Source organism: Camellia sinensis, chromosome 3, assembly GCF_055761805.1.
Source record: "Camellia sinensis isolate YWXY chromosome 3, ASM5576180v1, whole genome shotgun sequence".
NCBI classification, from domain to species: domain Eukaryota; kingdom Viridiplantae; phylum Streptophyta; class Magnoliopsida; order Ericales; family Theaceae; genus Camellia; species Camellia sinensis.
The window spans coordinates 113,345,207-113,364,236 of record NC_138963.1 but is presented as its reverse complement, the minus strand read 5'-3'; the positions used below and the strand labels follow the sequence as shown (position 1 = coordinate 113,364,236).

The 19,030-nt window shown below is 36.0% G+C and overlaps 2 long non-coding RNA genes across 2 annotated transcripts; both read right to left on the bottom strand.

Moving 5' to 3' along the window:
• Positions 1 to 10,647: 10,647 nt before the first annotated feature.
• Positions 10,648 to 14,096, bottom strand: LOC145822733 (uncharacterized). The gene is made up of 4 exons (XR_014364421.1): positions 13,925 to 14,096; positions 12,156 to 13,446; positions 11,175 to 11,253; positions 10,648 to 10,736 (listed from the first exon to the last, which is right to left on the bottom strand). It is a non-coding gene; the product is annotated as an uncharacterized LOC145822733 (long non-coding RNA).
• A 722-nt stretch (positions 14,097 to 14,818) lies between these two features.
• Positions 14,819 to 17,178, bottom strand: LOC145821103 (uncharacterized). Its single transcript, XR_014363143.1, has 3 exons — positions 16,736 to 17,178; positions 15,991 to 16,159; positions 14,819 to 15,282 (listed from the first exon to the last, which is right to left on the bottom strand). It is a non-coding gene; the product is annotated as an uncharacterized LOC145821103 (long non-coding RNA).
• Positions 17,179 to 19,030: the final 1,852 nt, after the last annotated feature.

Sequence of the window (19,030 nt, the reverse complement as noted above, 5' to 3'; positions counted from 1 at the left end):
GAGAGCTGTCCTTCTTGGTGTAAGTCCATTCTTTGCATGTTGTTGCATGCTCGCCTTGTATGTTGTTGCATATTTTGCTCATCGCATGTCGTTGCATGCGTAAGTTGCATTTTGCATCCTTGTTAGCTTGCATCTTGTCGTGTATTTGATATGTTGATTACATGCTTGCATGTTCGCATGATTGTTCACATGCTTGAGTGGTATGCATGCTTGTTTGCATGCTTAGGTTGCATAGCATTGTGTGTGCATTGTCTTGCCTCTTGATCACACATGATAGAGTTTAAGGTCCATTATGTGTTTTGTGCATTTCATTTGATATTGAATTGCACGCTTGACTTTTTTGGGCCATCATGCATTGAAATGCGTGATTAATGACCCAAGGGTCGAGAACCATGCTCCTCTAAGTCTTAAACATGCTGAGGAGGGTAGTAGTGCATAAATTGCTTTGGAAATGCATTGCCATGTTCTGTCTGTCTTCTGTTGCAGCAAACTAGTGTTCTGCAGGAGGAAATGGCCGGTCGGCAACTTTCAGTGCCGGCCGACTACGAAAATAGTGCCGGTGATCCCATTTTTGGTCGATGACCATAACTGCATGGCCGGTGTTGTTTTCTCTTGGTCGGTGACATCCCACTGTGGTCAGGGAGTGATTCTGAAGCTTCCTTGGGACTTGTGAAGTTTTCAGATGTATTGATCAGTGTAAACAGAGGCAGCATGAGCATGGCGACGGGTTTCCGAGCGAAGCCGAGCACTCATGCATCGGTCCCTCTTCCCGAGGCTGCTTTACTGCTTTCTTAGCTTAATTAATCTGTTTAATTAGTTAAGCGTTGTGTAATATTTAGTTAGCTTGTTAGTTAATTAATTTGTATTATTCTTTCGGTCCCTCCCTCGAGAGGGCGTAATTGTGTAATAAGCGTGCGTGTGTGATGCATGTCTTCCAACCTCCAATTCTTTCTCCCTTTTACTTAACCGCTTACAATGGTTAGTTCTAGGGCACGTTTCAATTAGCATCCTTATGCTATGCATGTTTGCATCATTCATCAGTATTGCATGCACCCGGCTCAGCGCATCATACTAACTGCATAGTATTTCAATTCCAAGTTGAATACATGTGTTGAATTGTCACATCTCATATGTCATTTTAGATTAGCCGAGCCTATTCTAATTGCATTTTGCCTACGATGCATTAGCCATCTTAACATGGATTTGGATCATACATTTGATTACTAACATATCCCTTGTTTTGGCTCGGAGTACACTGTGAGTATTTATGCTTTAGCATCTTTCATGTATGTGAGTGTTAACACAACAGCATGCTTACCATGAGGCTATTTGCTATTTGCTCATGTATGCGTTTTTTTCCAAATTAGGCGATCTAGTCTATACTTGTGTGTTGTGCGTATCACATAGTAATTCTAGGCTAATAACCGGAATAAGAACGCATAATGTTTTCAAAACTCGATATCATGCTTAGTACAGGCCGATCTTCGGATCGGGCGAGCGGGGGTGCTCATAGCTGACCTTCCCCAATCGTACCCAAGTTCCAGAGCCGAGGCAACTTTGGTGATGACGAACACGTGGCCTTAGACAACAAGTCAGGGTTTCCTAAATTCCCCCAAAATAAATATTTAGGTGGCGACTCTATATTTGGCAAAGCAGTCCATATTTGGCACTTCTTTCTTCAAAATCTATTTTCCAAAATGATTTGCCAGATTTGGACTATTTGGTGATTTATCAATCTCACATCGCACATTGTGAGATTAGATTCAGAACCGTGACATATTGAGTCCAAACTGTGGAAAAGCATAAGCCCTCGAGGGTGCGTCCACAACACTCTAACGGCACATATCAAGCAAGTGAGAGCCAAAACACCCCTATGGTGGGGTAGGGTTTCTCTATCCTAGTTTCATCAGGAGCTAGGGTTTCACTACGCATGCATGCAGTTTCAAACAATCCTGCATTCAGGTGAGCAACATGTCTTAGTTTGGAACAGTCTCTATGGCTTCCGATATGCAACTAGGTCAAATGGTCAAAAATGGTGCCTCAGCAAGACCACCTAATATACCTCTCACACCTAACATCGAGAAGTGAAAGGAGGATCAAACGGTACAGCAGTGATCCAGATCCAAGGTTTGTGTTCCCATCGTGGCAGAGCCCACAACCGGTCAACCTTATGGCACGCTTTTCCAAGCGAGCCTCCGACAAACCGTTCAGAAATAGCAAATGGCAAACACTATGTCCTAGGCGCACCAATGCAAATGTAATGCAAAGAAACACATAAATGTAGATAAAACAACATATCATGAGTTCAAGTCAAGTTCTCTAAATCCCCAACAGAGTCGCCAGAAACTGTAGACCCAACTTTTTTCGCGCGCCCCCCTTTCGGAGAGGGCGCGAATTAGTCTTTTTACAGTTCGGACTCCTATCACGGTTCTGAATCTAATCTCACAAAGTGCAATGCGAGACTGATAAACACCAAAGAGTCCAAATCTGGTAATTGTTTTGGAAAAATCAATTTTGAATCAAAAAGTGCCAAACATGGACTGCTTTCCCAGATTACAGAGTCGCCACCTAAATATTTTATTGCTGAAAAATTTAGGAAACCCTAACTCGTGCCAAAGGCCACGTGTCCGTCATCACCAAAGTTGCCTCGGCTCGAAAACTTGGGTACGAGAGGGGAAGGTCCTAAAATGAGCACCCCCGCCAGCCCGATCAAAGGATCGGCCTCTACTAAGCATGTTATGTTGTTTTATAAACGCATGTATTCTTATTCCGGTTATTAGCTAACTTACTATGTGACGCACACATACAAGTATAGACTAAGTCGCGAGAATTGGAACGTTTCAACTCATGTTGGTTTTTGAAAATGGTTTGAAAGTGCTACTCACAAGTAGGCTAAAGCGCGGATTTTCCACCCTCAAGTGGGCTTAAAACATGATTTTGCCACTTCGCAAAGTGGGCTTAAAACTCACAATCATTGAGTTGTTCCAATTCAGGCAACCAAGCCATAACCCACAGGCATTCATGCAGTTAAGCATATAAGCAAATAGCCTCATGGAAAGCATGCTATCATGGCAACACTCACACTTATGCAAATATGCTAAAGTGTAACACTTACAGTGTACTCCGAGCCAAAACAAAAGCTAGTTAGAAATATGCATGATCCTAACTATACAAGATGCCTAATACAACACATGCAATTATGTAACTAAATAGGCTCAGCTATCTAAGATGGCATATGAATGCAACAATTTGATAACATGTTTTGAAACACGTATTCAAATAAGTATTGAAATACAATGCAGTTTGAATGATGTGCCGAGCCCAGTGCATGCAATACAAATGAATGATGCAAACATGCAAGCATAAGGTATGCTAAACTGAAAAGTTCCCTAAAACTAACCATCGAAAGCGGTAAAGTAAAAGGGAGAAAGAAGTGGGGTTGGAAGAGATGCACACACACACACACGCACGCTTATTACAAAATTGCGCCCTCGCGAAGGAGGGTCCGAATAAATGAGCTAAGCTACACTAAGCTAAGCTAAACAACTAATCTAATTAAGCTAATTAGATTAATTATTACAAATCAAGAATAAAGAAATAGCTAAGCAAACTAATTAAATTGTAAAAACTAATGCCAACTAACAAGTAAAGCATTAAATTACACTACTTCAGCTCTGCTTCAGAAAGTTAAACATGCATGCATTCGGTTTCTCGCCCCGAATAGCCTTCCGGTTTGCTCTTGAGAGGCTCTGTTTGCAAGGTGTCTCCAAGAACTTTCTGCACCACCTTACCAATTCCATGCTGAGGAATGCACCAGTGACTTGCCGGCCATGAGAGCTTGCTGCCGGCCAAAGATGTGCATTGCAAGCCAAGGATAAAGCAATGCCGGCCACCAGTGAACACTGCCGGCCACTGGTGTGCTGTATCACCATTCTGCAACATAGCTCAAAAAGAGAAAAATGGAGGGTCTCCCAAGGGTATGTTTGTACTGTACCCTCTCCTTATCATCTCAAAACATCAAATGAGAGGAGCTATTGGATCTAAGACCACCAATCAAGCATTTTCAATGCATGATGGCCAAGGATCCAACTTGTACACATTCTATAAATGCACAAAATAAGACTCTAGGGCCACTACCTTATCAAGCATGATTAAAGGCAATGGACACAAAGGAGATTGGCTCACTGTCATCACTTTGAGTATGAAATGGACCAATCTACCTTGTGTCCAATATAACATCCGATTGAACACAATGCAATGCACACATAACATGCTTATCTTGGTATGTTTTACTTGATTCAATTATTGTTTACACATTTTAAGTTACCAAGCCATTCTTTAATTGATTTGTCCAAGTATGAAAGTCCTCTAATGAGAGAGAGGTCAATCAAACGATGACTTAAGACATGAGAGAGACCATGCCTTTGACTAGGAGGAACCCTCAAAAGAGGGTTAAAGCCATTTAAGCATAAGCCTCAATCCCAAGCTTAAGCACAACTTTAGGACCAACCAACCCTCAAAATAAATCAAAAGTGAAGAAATGAGGGAGATGGTAGATATTTCAGCGCTGATATGGCATGAAAAACAAGACTCTAACATGCAAACAACCCATGTACAACATGTTAGGAGACTTAAGCATTAAAACTAGTGAAGAACTTTACACTAGAACCATGCAACATCAAACTCGAATGGCCAAACTAGCCCTAGATAGACCTCAAACATGCCAAAATAATGGTCTAAACATACTGAGATAGAAGCATGAAAGGCTAGGGGAACATGCACACATGTTAGCCCATAAGCAAGGCATAATACACAACCCTCAAAAGCAATGAAGATGTGAAGTATATGAGAGTATGACAGAGGTATATGCACTAAAATCATGTGCTAAATGATTCCAAAACATGCAAACAACTCAAGAAAAGCATGTTAGAGGCCTCAAAATTCAAAGCTAGCCAAGGGCCTTTGCACTACAACCATGCATAACAAATCTCAAATGGCCAAGACCACTCAAAAAAGAGTTAAAGCATGCTAAAACATGAGCAAAAGCATGCTAAGATGGAGCTAGCACAAGCTAAGATAGTAGGCTAACTCATTAAGCAAGTTAAGCTAGTAAGCATGATTACACTACAAGTGTAAAAAGAAAACAAGAGCTGCTCCAACCAGTCAAAAACAGAGTTATAACATGTTAAAATAAGGTCAAAAACATGTTGAGATCAAGACATGAGATGGTACAAAAACATGCTCAACTAGTAGACCATCAACACATGCAAACAAAATGCAAGGAGGGGGGACCACCCCTCCTATTTTGGCCCTCAAAACCAACTTTTTACCACTGAAAAACCTCTGAGTTTTAGTGGTAGAAAGGCCAAACAAAGGGTGTTACAAAAGCTTAGAAAGGTGGCTTAAAAGGCTTTACAAGCCAAAGAGCAAAGAGAGGGAACTACCCCCTAACCAAACAAAGCTCAAACCAACATGCTAAGACATTAAAAATAGAAATTTTTAGAGACTAAAATCAGCTTCAAAGTAGCATACAAAGGTGGCAAAGCAATGAACTAAAACAAAGCTTAAAAGGAGTAAATCCTTACCCTTGAAGCACAACAATAAAACAGCAGGCAAACAACCAAACTTCTGAGCCGAAACCACTCCAAGGAGCTCAAACAAGGCCTCTAAGATCCTCAACTCTAAGGTGAAGGTGTTTGGCTAAGGGTGCTAGTGCAAATGTGTAGAGAAAGCACACTTTCAAACACAAAATATACAGAGAGAGGATTCTAGAGTGAGAGAGAGAGAAATATAGCTCAACTTAAACTTTGTAACCTTTTGCATGCATATAGATGAGCTCTATATATAGAAGATACAAAAGCTCCTTGAAGAGATCCAACCATCCACGTGCAAGTAGATGGGCTCATCTATGCAAACAGCTGTCAAAATATCTACAAAAATATCTACTAATGCATTTGTGGCCGGCTGGCCATCAGTGGTGGTCGGCAGGCCAAGAAGCGTGGCCGGAAAAGCCCAATCATGGCCGGTAAGCCATCAAGAACAACAAGATGGAAGGACCAAGACATGGTTCAAAAATGAGAAAGAATGGAAGCAGGGTTTGGAAAGCTCTAACCTGTGGCGTTCTACCGTGGATTTGAGCGCTCGGCGAGCAATCAAACCTGTCACTGGATGTACCTGCAAGAACATCCAAGTCTTTAGGACGGTCAAGAATAGGGTGTCTACTGTTATGCACAGAACAGTCATGCATGTAGGTTTCTTATGCATAGGTCTGATAATTCAGATATACACATGAATACCCTTATAGAGTCAAGGAATGCGTTCTTCGTTGAGGAAATGTTTCCTCATCGAACCCGAGGAGAGGATCAAATTTCTGAAAAGGAACTTGAAAATGATCTTAATGATAGTGATCAAGATGAGAAAGTAGATGAGCCAAGAAAAAGTACAAGGGCTAGGACTTCCAAGTCCTTTGGTCCGAACTTCTTAACTCATATGGTAGAGGGAGAACATTGAACTTTCCATGAAGTTGTGACTTCACCTGAAAGTCTTTTATAGAAAGAAGCGATTAAAAGTGAAATTGACTATATCTTACAGAACCATACTTAGGAGTTTGTTGATCTACCCCGGGGCAGTAAGGCTTTGGGAAGTAAGTGGATCTTTAAAAGAAAGATGAAAGCTAATGGGTCAATTGATAAGTATAAAGCTAAGCTAATTATCAAAGGATATAGGCAGCGAGAAGGTCTGAATTACTTTGATACGTATTCACCTATGAGAAAGATTACATCCATTTACATGGTGATTGCAATAGCAGCTTTACGTAGTCTGGAGGTCATCAAATGGATGTAAAGACAACTTTCTTAAATGGAGATTTAGATGAAGAAATCTACATAGAGCAACCCAAGGGGTTCTCATCTCCAAGGTAAAGTAAGAAAGTCTATAAGCTTGTTAAATTGTTGTATGGTTTCAAACAAGCTCCTAAACAATGGCATGAGAAGTTTGATAACGCCATATTGTCAAATAGGTTTAGAGTCAATGAGAGTGACAAGTGCGTATTTGTCAAAGACACTGACAGAGGTTATGTCATTTTGTGTTTATACATTGATGACATACTCATTATTGGTAGTAATGATGAGATGATTAAAACTACCAAGAGATTGTTAAACTCTAAGTTTGACATAAAAATATGGGCCTTGCAGATGTGATTCTAGGTATTAAGATTACCAAAACATCTAGTGGCATTGTACTTTCTCAATCTCATTATGTTGAGAAGGTAATTGAGAAATTTAGTAAATCAGATATAAGTGTGTCTGGAACACCAATAGACTTGAGTCTACACTTGACCAAGAATAATGGTGAGAGTGTTTCTCATCTAGAATATTCTCGGGTCATTGGGAGTTTGACAGATTTAATGAGTTGTACAGGGTTGGATATAGCCTACTCTGTTAGCAAGCTTAGTAGATACACGAGTAATCCTAATGCTACTTATTGGAGGGGCATTATACAGGTGTTGGGTTATCTCTGCTACACCTAGTAGTATGTGCTGCATATTACCAGATACCCAGCAGTACTAGAAGGGTATAGTGATACAAATTAGATATCTGATATAAAGGACTCCAAATCCACTAGTGGTTATGTCTTTACCTTCGGAGGGGCAGCCATTTCAAGGAAATCTTCCAAACAAACGTGTATATCGAGATCAACAATGGAATCTGAGTTTATTGCTTTAGATAAAGCAACTGAAGAAGCTAAATTGTAGTAACCCTGATTTTTCATAAGTTAATTTTTATTTATTTATTATTATTATTAGTTTATTTTTATTTTTTTTTGGCTTTATTAATTATGTGGTTACATGAGAATTTAATGTGGTATTTAATTAATTTAATGTGATAGTTAATTATGTGTAATTAATCTGAATATTGATATATTTATGTTTTTTATAAATAAAAAAAATGTTTCTATATTGATAAAAACATACATCATATTTATGTATGTTCTATTTATATATTATTTGTAAAATATAATATAATAATAAATTTCAAGTAGGTTATAAGATTAGAGGCTCAGTAAGAATAAAATAAAATAAAAAACAGGAGAGAGAAAGAGAGAGAGAGAGAGAGAGAGAGAGAGAGAGAACGGGAGAGATTAATGAAAACAAAGAGGAATGGCAGGAGAGAGAAGAGGAAAGAAAAAAAAGGGTTTAGGGTTTTATTTTGGGGTTTTTATTAATTCTTCAAGTAACTCGTTGATCTTCGAAAAATAATTGAGTACAAAACCCACTTCCCTTGATTTATGTTTAATTCGTTGTTTTTATTTATTTGATACTGGTTTGATTTTGTATTTGCATGTAGATGATGAATTGATTTCATTATTTGGTTAGATACGTATTTAAGGTTTTGGGTTTTGATATGTATTTATTTTATGATTGTAATCACACTCATGGATGTATGAAATTAAAATAAACTGAGAACCCATAGATAAATCCCTTACACTCCACCCTGACTCTATGGATTGTTGTTTTAGTTGAGTGTTGGTGAGAAAGAGTGTAAAAAAAAAAAGGTAAGGATTATGAGATTTATTTGAATTCCATAGGCTTGGCATTGTTATGTTTGTTCTCATGAGTAGATGAGAGATAGTGTATATATATTGTTGCCTCGTTCTCAAGAGTAGACGAGTGCTTTGATTTACGCGCATATGTATATGCTAACCATCCGAGGAGTGTGGGTCAAACTCGGGACGATATCCCCGTGCAAGTTTGGCTTCAAAGTGGTGTTAGGTATACGGGACGCACATGGGATATATGTGTAGGCTGGAAGTGAAGGGTCGAAGTAGTGGAGTTAAGCTACAAAGAATTAAATATGAACTTATTGGTATAGTTTGAATTGCTTTGATTTGTACATCTCGAAAAATAGTAAATGACCTCGTTAAATTACCAAATTTGGGTAGAGGCATGAATACGTAATTCTAGACAACTTTTGTGTTTGAACTTTTTACTAAAAAGATTAATTAGGACTTGTAATCGGATTATCTTGGTTACAGCAATTTTTGTTCATTTTAGCAATGTAGACTTTAAATGTTGTTTTAACCCACAAAAAGAGCTCATTTTTATTGATTTCTCGTAAATTGAAGTAAAACATTATTCTGAACACTTTTCGTGTTTTGAACTATTCTGAAAAAAATCATCTTAGGGCAGTTTCTTTTCATTTTCTATTCCAGATTTTTTTGATCAAATTTCATCTAGGCTCTTCTATTAAGTTTTTTCTCTCAACGTGTTCAGTTTTTATGAAATTCGTTCATGTTGCCTTTCAGGAAATTTGATTATGTACAACTTTTATTCTTTGAGTTTTGGTCTATTCGAATAATTTAAGTATGAAACAGTGCGTTTTTATACTTCCTCAACAATTTACTTATGATTAAATGATACTAACTTTATTTTATTTTCTTTTTTTTTTTTTTTGCAGAATGGTGGGTCTTACTAACTTTTTATACAGGGCTGACCCACTCTATTTTTTTCATGTTTATTTTGTTATTTTATACTCAATTTATATTTAGTTGTGTACGGGCAAGAAACTAAATGTCATCGTATCTCAGGAAACTACCCATTCATCTCGGTGCGGATGGAACTATTTGTCTTGTCCCGTGACAAGAATTAACTATATTTTTAATTGTGTCTAGTGGACGCGTGGGTGTCAAATAATTGTACTCATACCAATATACTTGTATACTGATCCGTTTTGTCTCTTAGCATCTCAGGTGTGTTCTGTTCACTACTACAAATATAGATAAAGATCACACTTTTTTGGTGTGATATATGTTTTTTAATCACACCTTTTAAGTTTTATTAAAGTGTGATCTTTAGGAGTGTGATTAAAAATAGTCATTTTTAATCACACTTTTTAAGTGTCATTAAAAAATGCTTTCATCACACCTTTTAAGTGTGATTAATAATATTTAGATCACACCTTTTAAGTGTGGTTAAAAACATTTAGATCACACCTTTTAAATGTGATTAAAAATATTTAGATCACACCTTTTAAGTGTGGTTAAAAATATTTAAATCACACCTTTTAAGTGTGGTTAAAAACATTTAGATCACACCTTTTAAGTGTGATTAAAAATATTTAGATCACACCTTTTAAGTGTGGTTAAAAATATTTAAATCACACCTTTTAAGTGTGATTAAAAACTTTAGTTCACACCTTTTAAATGTGATTAAAAACTTTAAATCACACCTTTTAAGTGTGATTAAAAATATTTTGATCACACCATTTAAGTGTGATCTTTGGAAGTGTGATTAAAAATGATCATTTTTAATCACACTTTTTAAATGTGATTAATAACATTTAGATCACACTTTTTAAGTGTGATTAAAAATATTTACATCACATCATTTAAGTGTGATTAATAACATTTAGATCACATCTTTTAAGTGTGATTAATAACTAATAAAATCTGTGATAAAAAAAAGGTGCTACATATTTGAAAAATAATCAATATTATTTTTGTATGCACATTTGAATAATGTAATACACACTATATACTATATTTTGAATCATAACCACATATTGAATAGAATAACGTCATATATTTCATAAATGGAAATTAAATATTCAAAACTATATACAAAGGAATTAATAAAAAAAATTATATGTGCTTACATATATTAAAATATGAAAAAACTTAAAAAACTAAGTTCTTTAATTCTTGGACCATATTTTGCATCTCTCCAAAAAATTTCTGACCTGAAAAATGAAAACACAAATTAATTCAGAAACCACTGATGCATATGAATAAACTAAAAAGTTAATTCAGCAAACCAAAATAAGAACACACCAAAGATATAGTATAAACAAATTTTGCAGGCACATAGAGAAAATAATACTTGATCAAAAAATTCATCATGAAGACATAAATTGATTCACAATCAAGAGAACTGAAAAATTCATCAGGTAGAAGGAACAAGAAAAAGAAAAAGGAAGAAATTGATTCCTTAAAGAGACATGGTCCAAAGACCACAAGTTGAACAAATTTGGGATATAATGTACAAACAAATTAGTCACTAATTCGACATATCCCAAACATCAAATGCAGCCTAAATAGTCACTAATTCCTCGGTCTTGCACACTTTTCATTGAAGAAGTCTACCACTAGACTAGGGACTGTATTCCCTATTTTTTTACCTGCACAGCTTTCTCATGTAAGAAACAAATCTCTGAATTTGAGATCTGGAAACTTCTCATACCATATGCATATCCCTGGCTGCAAAAATAAAGAGGTCCACTTGGATCACATATGACTGCATAAAGCTTTCTGTATAAGCATAGAACAAATAATCTTAATTCAAGGTATAGAGGGTGTGGATGGAAAAAATAACTAAAAAATGACCACAGTATCTCTAGCTTGAACTCCTCTTCTAGAGCCTTTACAATCTCTACAGTATCTAAGCTATCCAATCCCAAATCTTTCTGAAAATGGATGTTTATAAGTGAAAGTCTGTCTTTGTTTTCACGAGTAAGATTGTTGAAGTCTTAAATTGGTTCCATTTTTAAGTTCATTCCCAATCCTAGCCTAAACCCGAGGGAGTTGGTTAACCAATATTATGAGCCCAGATGAACTATGGGAACAAAGAACCAAATCACACCAATCCAATTTGTAACTCAGTTTATCAATATATTATTTTTAGTTGCTCAACATTTTCTCACAAAGCATCACTAGCCTTAAAATATATGTGCATGCACTAAAAGCATTTCTTGCTTCTACAAATCAAATATCATTTTAACTAAAGAATTTTATCATAAATGAAATTTAACTAGCACTTCAATCCTTTCAAAAGTATAATAATAATAAAATAAATAAATAAAGAAAGTAGCTATTCTATCTAGAAAACTGATTCATCAAGGCTTGGTGTAAACATATAAGCACATACTCTAAACTATAAAATAAAATTGCCAAGCCACATAATATTAGTATATTAAGGAATCAAGAAACATAAAAGTGAAATTTATTATTTAGTATAATTGTAGTTAGTTCATCATCTGTGCAAACAGGACAAAATATAACTCATTAAGCCTATTTACCATAATGCATCCAAACATACTAGAAGAAATTGCCAAGTCAAAACAAACCAAGAAAAAAGTTATTTTAACAGCAATGGCACTCACCCATTCACCTAGGCAAAGGGACTAGTAATATTTGGCAAATCTGTGACATTCACTAGACTCCTCTCCTTTTGCTACTAAGCACCTGCAGTTTTTGATTGAAGAATAAAAATAAAAATAAAAAGGCAATTACTTAGTTCTACAATAAGTTGGTAAGATGTTTAAAACTCTTCATATAAAGCCCATTCATTCATGAATGCCTCAAAATGATATAATACTAAAAAAGTGTGCCTGTGAAACTCAATGTAGTGAGTGAAACAGTGTCTGGTCTAATTGGTTGTAGGAAATCAAAAATCAACTGGTTCAGTCTTCAGTTCAATCTGAAAGGCAACATAAAGAAGTTGATATCAGTAAAAAAGAAAACCAAAAAAAATAATAAATAAAATAAGCTCCATACTAGAACTAACCACTCAAACATAGGATTACACATGTTCAACCGCCACATAACAGGGTCTATGGGGGTGTTGAACACATGAGAGACCCATTTTGAATAGTATAACAACCACCAATGAGAACCAAAAGGAAAGAACAAAACAGGTTGAGAACAAACACACAATATAGTCCTTAGCCACTCAACCCACACACTCAACTCACACATAAAACACTACAAAATATATGCTTACATTCATCTCAACCCACCAAACAAAAAATTCCTTCACAATATGTACCAGCTTGCCAATCTGCACAACAAACATTAGAAAATATATATATATATATATATGCTCAACGTCACTCAACCCACAAGTCTCACCAGCTCCACACAAGTATGACTACTACCTAGGAATATCTGAAAAGTACTTGTAAAGAACAAGATATGCCCCTTTGATTAGGAAAGTCAGGATACAACATGGCAGACAAGAAGTGTTTTCGTTTTCATTTTTGAAAAACTGACATGAAGCATGCAGAAGAATAATACATAAAGCAACTCAGTTACATTAAGCTATTTCCTGTTCATTTTTGTAATTTTTTTTACCTAACTCAGAAAATCCCCATAACTCAGCCTTACCTTTGTTGGGTGTGGAATTTAATACCAGAACAGAGAAATGTCAATTTCAACAGGACTCATACAGCGAAACTCAAAACCAACGATTTCTAAAGCTTGAAAATGCTCAAGTTAAAAAGAGTATAAAATGGACTAGAAAGTGCATTCACTGGCTTTAGGTAGCCTGTGTTCGTTTTCAGTCTTCCTTCTTGTCAAGTTCATCGATTGCAGCAAGTCTTTCAACAAAGGAGGATGAGAATAGTGATAGGCAGAATACCAAGGATCAGTATTCATAGCTGACAGGTTCTCTTCCTGAAAAAGCCATTATTAGCTCGGTTAATCAGCAATTCAAACACTCATAACATTATGAAGTCCTATAACAATTATGAATTTATTATAATATGTTTAGAATAGAAGTATTTGACCGCCCATAGTACTATTAAAAGAGATGAGGCTTTGGTCTAGCACAACTGTTAATCATATTATCTTATGCATATATCAGAACACAACTGTATTGCAAACACACAAATGCTATGTGGCCCATGACAGGACAAGAAAAAAAATACTTGGTTATTAATATTATTTTCTTACCCCGCCCTGCTCAAGATGCATGAAGGTTCTGGCTTAAACAGAAGATAGTAACTAAGTAGAAATGAAACTGAAAGAATAAATGCAGAACTGAGCAAAGTCTACTAAAAGCAGATATATGACAAGAAATTGTGACTCAAGAAAACTTTTCTTCAACGTAGTTATCACATAAGCCCAATAGCATGTGTCAAAGTGCACTAACCTAGTATGAGTTTCTTGTTTCCCTATACAATATCGTTTCCTGCTACATTCACAAGAGAGAAGTTCAATTCCTTTCCAATCCGTATAGCTTGGTTGCAATTCTCAACTTTTCTGAAAGGCATCTTGATGGGAGGTTTTGTTGCTTGCTTCCAGTTTACTGATCCTAGGTAAACTTTGTCCAGAACTTCCAATATAACCCATCTACATGTAAGAGGGATAAAAATCAAACAAAATTAACAAGCACTCAAAAATAGGGCAAGGAAATTGTAACCTCAGCCTGTTCTGACATCCTCAAACATATTATTGACATATGAATCAACTCCAAGACTGTTAATCCACAGTCGGAAGCATCTCTCCTCCCTAGAAGTTTGAGCATCATCTATCATCATCTCAGAAAAAGACATTTTTGGTGTCCATGGATAAGCCATTCCTGCATTAAGAAATTCACAAACTAATTACAAAGAAATCCACAGTGATAAAATCATGGGAAAAGCCAAAATATGCATAAGCAATTAGTCCGACCTCTGCTGGAATATTTGAGCAACAAATGCCAGATTTAGATTTGCCGATCCCTCAACAATGTCCTTTGGAGTGACATATCTTTTGTAATCCATTCTCTCTACATGCTCAAGAATCGGATTCGCTCTTTCAGTAGGATCCTTAGTATCCAATGTGGTGGCACTACCATGTTCTGGTGCAAGAACATTAAGCAAGTGAGCACATGCTTCGCCATCCTACCAAATTAGTGTTAAAAAATAAAAATAAATAAAAAAAGGAAAACAGAGCGTGGGGAAAGAGAAATCAAATACTACATGACCAACCATAAGTAGTAAACAGAGAAATCTTTATCATGACCAACCATACGAATTTACATTTCAAGAAATTATTGCTACATTGATAGACATCATCTCATCAGAATTTTCATAAAAAAAAAAAAAAAAAGTTTGTACAATAGGCCTGAATGAATGTATTACCATACTGAGAGACAACATCAAAAATCAAATTTATGCAATATAAAAACTCCAGGGAGATGAAAAACAACGCTATAAGGATCTCCAATACCAACCTGCAGTCACAATAAAGAGTACACAATCATTTCAGTATCAACACAAAACAATGGACAACAAACAATAACAAAGACATTGAAATAAAAATAAAAATAATACCCTAGATATAAAATCAGACACCAATGCCATAAAACTATTCCCATCATCCAAACCACACATGGGGACTAGTGTCCATACTGCCTGGACAATTTGATTGTCACAACACCAATAGTTATCTCCATAAGTATCTTCTGTGTTGTTTTTCCTCTGCAAAATATCCCCCATGACTAATTTCTTGTGTAATGCTTTGAGACTGCAAGAACAAAATAAGAGGGTCGTCCAGCAAGGAATAGAAAGTCACTCAAAAAGTTCTAAGATTCACAACCAGGTTTTTATTTTGAGACACATTTAGATCATCATATGCCAAATTGATATGGTTCAACAACATTTTCGTGCAAACCAATTCTTTTAAAAGTTAGCCATAGCATCTTCTTAAGTTTAAATAACAAAAGCACAATATAATTTCACAACATTCAAACTTTGCGACATCATTTACTGCACACTTTGAAAATTTGCGACATCATTTAAACTTTGCGATATCGAGCTCATCTAAAACTTGATTAATTCTCATAATGCCATTCAAGTTCATCTTATATAAGGAGAAGAGAAAGACTAATGGAGAACATGTATTTTATACCACCAAAGATGTATGCTTTGAAAGATTTCATATAATCCTTAAAAGATATTTCATAATCCTTGAGCACTGCCGTTTGCAATACTTCCTTCCATCCATGAGTGACAAAAATGATAGAGAGCAATTCATTTGTTAGCTGTCAGTTTCTATTTCAATATGTGCTTATGACATGGAACAGGACCAATGAAGACCTGAATTTTAGAGCACAAAACAAAATCAACAATTAAACAGATAGCAACCATGATGGATTTAGTCACGCACTTAGAACACCAAACATGCTGCCAATGTCTAATGCAAAAGAGAAGAACTGGTTTTTTTAACACAAACCTTCTCATGCTCAACCACCATCCATGTCTCAAAACTGAATGAAAATATAGAACTAGCAAGAGAGAGACAGATACTTGCTAGCCAGACACTCAGATGTGGACAAACTCTCTTCTACATGCCAACAAAGAGGTGCAGGATGCAAAATATCCAACAAACGTCCTTTTGACCTCTGCATCAAACAGTAGAATTCACTATAACAGAAAAATAGAACAATGAAATGAAATATAGCTCACTATGCCTTGTAATCCCATTAAACATAAAAATCATTGAAATATAGCTCCTGGACCACCTCCTACTATACACAACCCGACCAAGAGAACATATAAACACATACAAAAATGGTAATATAAACCCTTATTTTCTACCCATTCTTGACTTGTATTCACAGCTAACAACATAAAAGCACTTTACAGTTACAAATTCATCTTCCTATATATATTTAGCCAAAAAAAAAAAAAAACTCATTTTCAGAAAAATTATGGAAGGAAAAAAAAAACATGAATGGTATATAATTCTTACAAAGAACACATATGAACAAGAATTATATATATATATATATATATAGAGAGAGAGAGAGAGAAGGTGAAAGAAAGCACAAAAACTAGAAAGGAAGACAGCAAAGAAGAGTTAAGATGTAAACTGTGTTTGTTTATATGAAACAGAACAATATAATAAAAACCCACTGAATCAATCAAAATTATCTCAATAAAATTAACCGTATATATTCAAAGTAAGCAAATAAAACCTTGAATAAAATTATCTCCTTCTCTGAATCTTCAAAAGTTGTCAATCGAGCTCCGTATACGGACGACATTTTGTGAGACGGGTCGGAGGAGAAACCGAAATCAAAAATCTAAACTTCAATTCTGTAGATCAGATCGTCAAGGAAAACAAGGTTTCCAATGGAATTCCTATATATAGAGCGGGTTGGCGATTACAGATGCGAAGAACCAAAAACAAGAGATGGGGAAAGCCACTGGAATGAGAGCAGGAGAGGGAAAGCCATCGTCTGCCGTGCTCACAGTCGCGAGAGAGACAGAGATGGGGATTTTTTGTTCAAAAATTAGGGATTTGAGATTTGGGGATTTTTGGTTGAGGGGGGAAAAACGAGCGGGAATGGAAAAGGGGGAAGAGATTAGGGATTTTTGAGATGGGGGATTTTGGGTTTGGGGTGGGAGGAACCCGAGCTGGAATTGGCTGGAATTGGGTGGGGGGGGATGGAAATTTTTTTGGAATTTTTTTTTTTATTTTCATTACAAATGAATATTTAAATAATAAAATATATATATTTTTTCCGCAATGGAGGATTTGTTTAAAAAAATTATTTTTTATTAATTTTTTTTTTTTATAGTTTATGAAATTTTTTTTTTTTCATTTAGTAAGGTTGAAAATTTATTTGTTTCATATTTATTTTAATGAATAAAAAATTATTATTATTTTTTTATTTGGTAGAGGTAGGGATAATATTTTCTATTAAAATAAAGTTAATTTTTGTGGTCAATGAAAAATATTTTTTTGCGACTCATTTTATTTTATTTTTGGTTACTAAAAATCAAGAACTAATTTTTTTTGGTAGAGGATAGAAGTGGCAATAGTGGTGAAAGTGGTGGTGGTAGTGATGGTGAAGGAGATAAGTGGTGAAGTTGTGGTAGTGGTAAAGAAGATAGAATAACGGTGGTAGATAAGAGGTAATAATAATAGTAGTAGTGGTGGTAGTGGAGTGGTAGCGATGGTGGTAGTAATGATAGTTGTAGAGGTGGAGTGACAACAGTGGTAGTAGTGGAATGGCATTTGCAGTAGTGGATGTGGTGGAGAAGATGGGTGGTGAGAGAGAGATGAGTGAGAGACAGATAGAGAAGAGAGATAGAGAGAGAGAGAGAGAGAGAAATAGACAGAGACAAAGTAATGAGCGAGAGAGAGACAAAGTGGTCGCTAAAAGTGCATTTTCTTGTAGTGGAGAGCTCGGTAAATAGAGAAGAGATGAGAGAGAGAGTGAGCAAGGTGAACACAGTGGGGGAGAGAGACAGACAGACAAAGAAAAGTGATGAGTGAGAGAGAGAAAGAGAAGAGAGGGAGAGACATAGAGAGAAAGAGAGAGACGAACAGACAGAAAAGAGTGATGAGTAAGAGAGAGAAAGAGAATGGAGAAAGAGACACAGAGAGAAAGAGAGAGACGGACAGACAGAGAAGAGTGATGAGTGAGAGAGAGAAAGAGAAAGAGAAGAGAGAAAGAGAGAGATAGACAAACAGAGAAGAGTGATGAGTGGGAGAAAAAAAAAAGACAGAGACACATAGAGAAAGGGAGAGACAGACAGATAGAGAAGAGTGATGAGTAAGAGAGAGAAAGAGAGATAGGAAGATGAAAAAATGGGTGAAAAGAGAAACGTTCAAAAGAGTAAGACGACGTCGTTTATAGTGGATCGATAAATCGAGAAGAAGCTCGATAAATAGAGAAGATGGAAGTAAGAAAGTGTGCAAGGCGAACATAGTGAGAGAGAAATAGACAAATAGACAAGTAGACAAAGAGAGAGAGAGAGACAGAAAAGTGATGAGTGAGAGAGAGACATGGCGAGAGATAAACAGAAAAAGAGAGAGAGAGATAGAGGGAGAGATAGAAAAAGAGAGAGAAATAAGAGATGAGCGAGAGATAAATAAAAAGAGAGAGAAATAGAGCGAAAAGATATGAGCGAGAGAGGGACACAAAAAAAAAGAGAGAGACAGAGAGAGAAGAGAAATGGGCGAGAGAGATAGAAAGATAAGAGAGAGAGAGAAAAGAAATGAGAAAGATAGAGAGAAGAGAGATGAGCGAGAGAGGCAGAGAGAAAAAACAGATGAGAGAGATAGAGAGAAAAGAGATAGGCGAGAGACACAGAGAGAAAATGAGAGAGAGAAACAGACAGACAGAGAAAGAAGAGTGATGAGTGAAAGAGATAAAGAGAAGAGAGAGATAGAGACAGAGAGACATGAAGATGAAAAAATGAATGAAAAGAGAAATGTTATATCAAAAGAGTAAGACGACATTGTTTTTTTTTAATTTTTT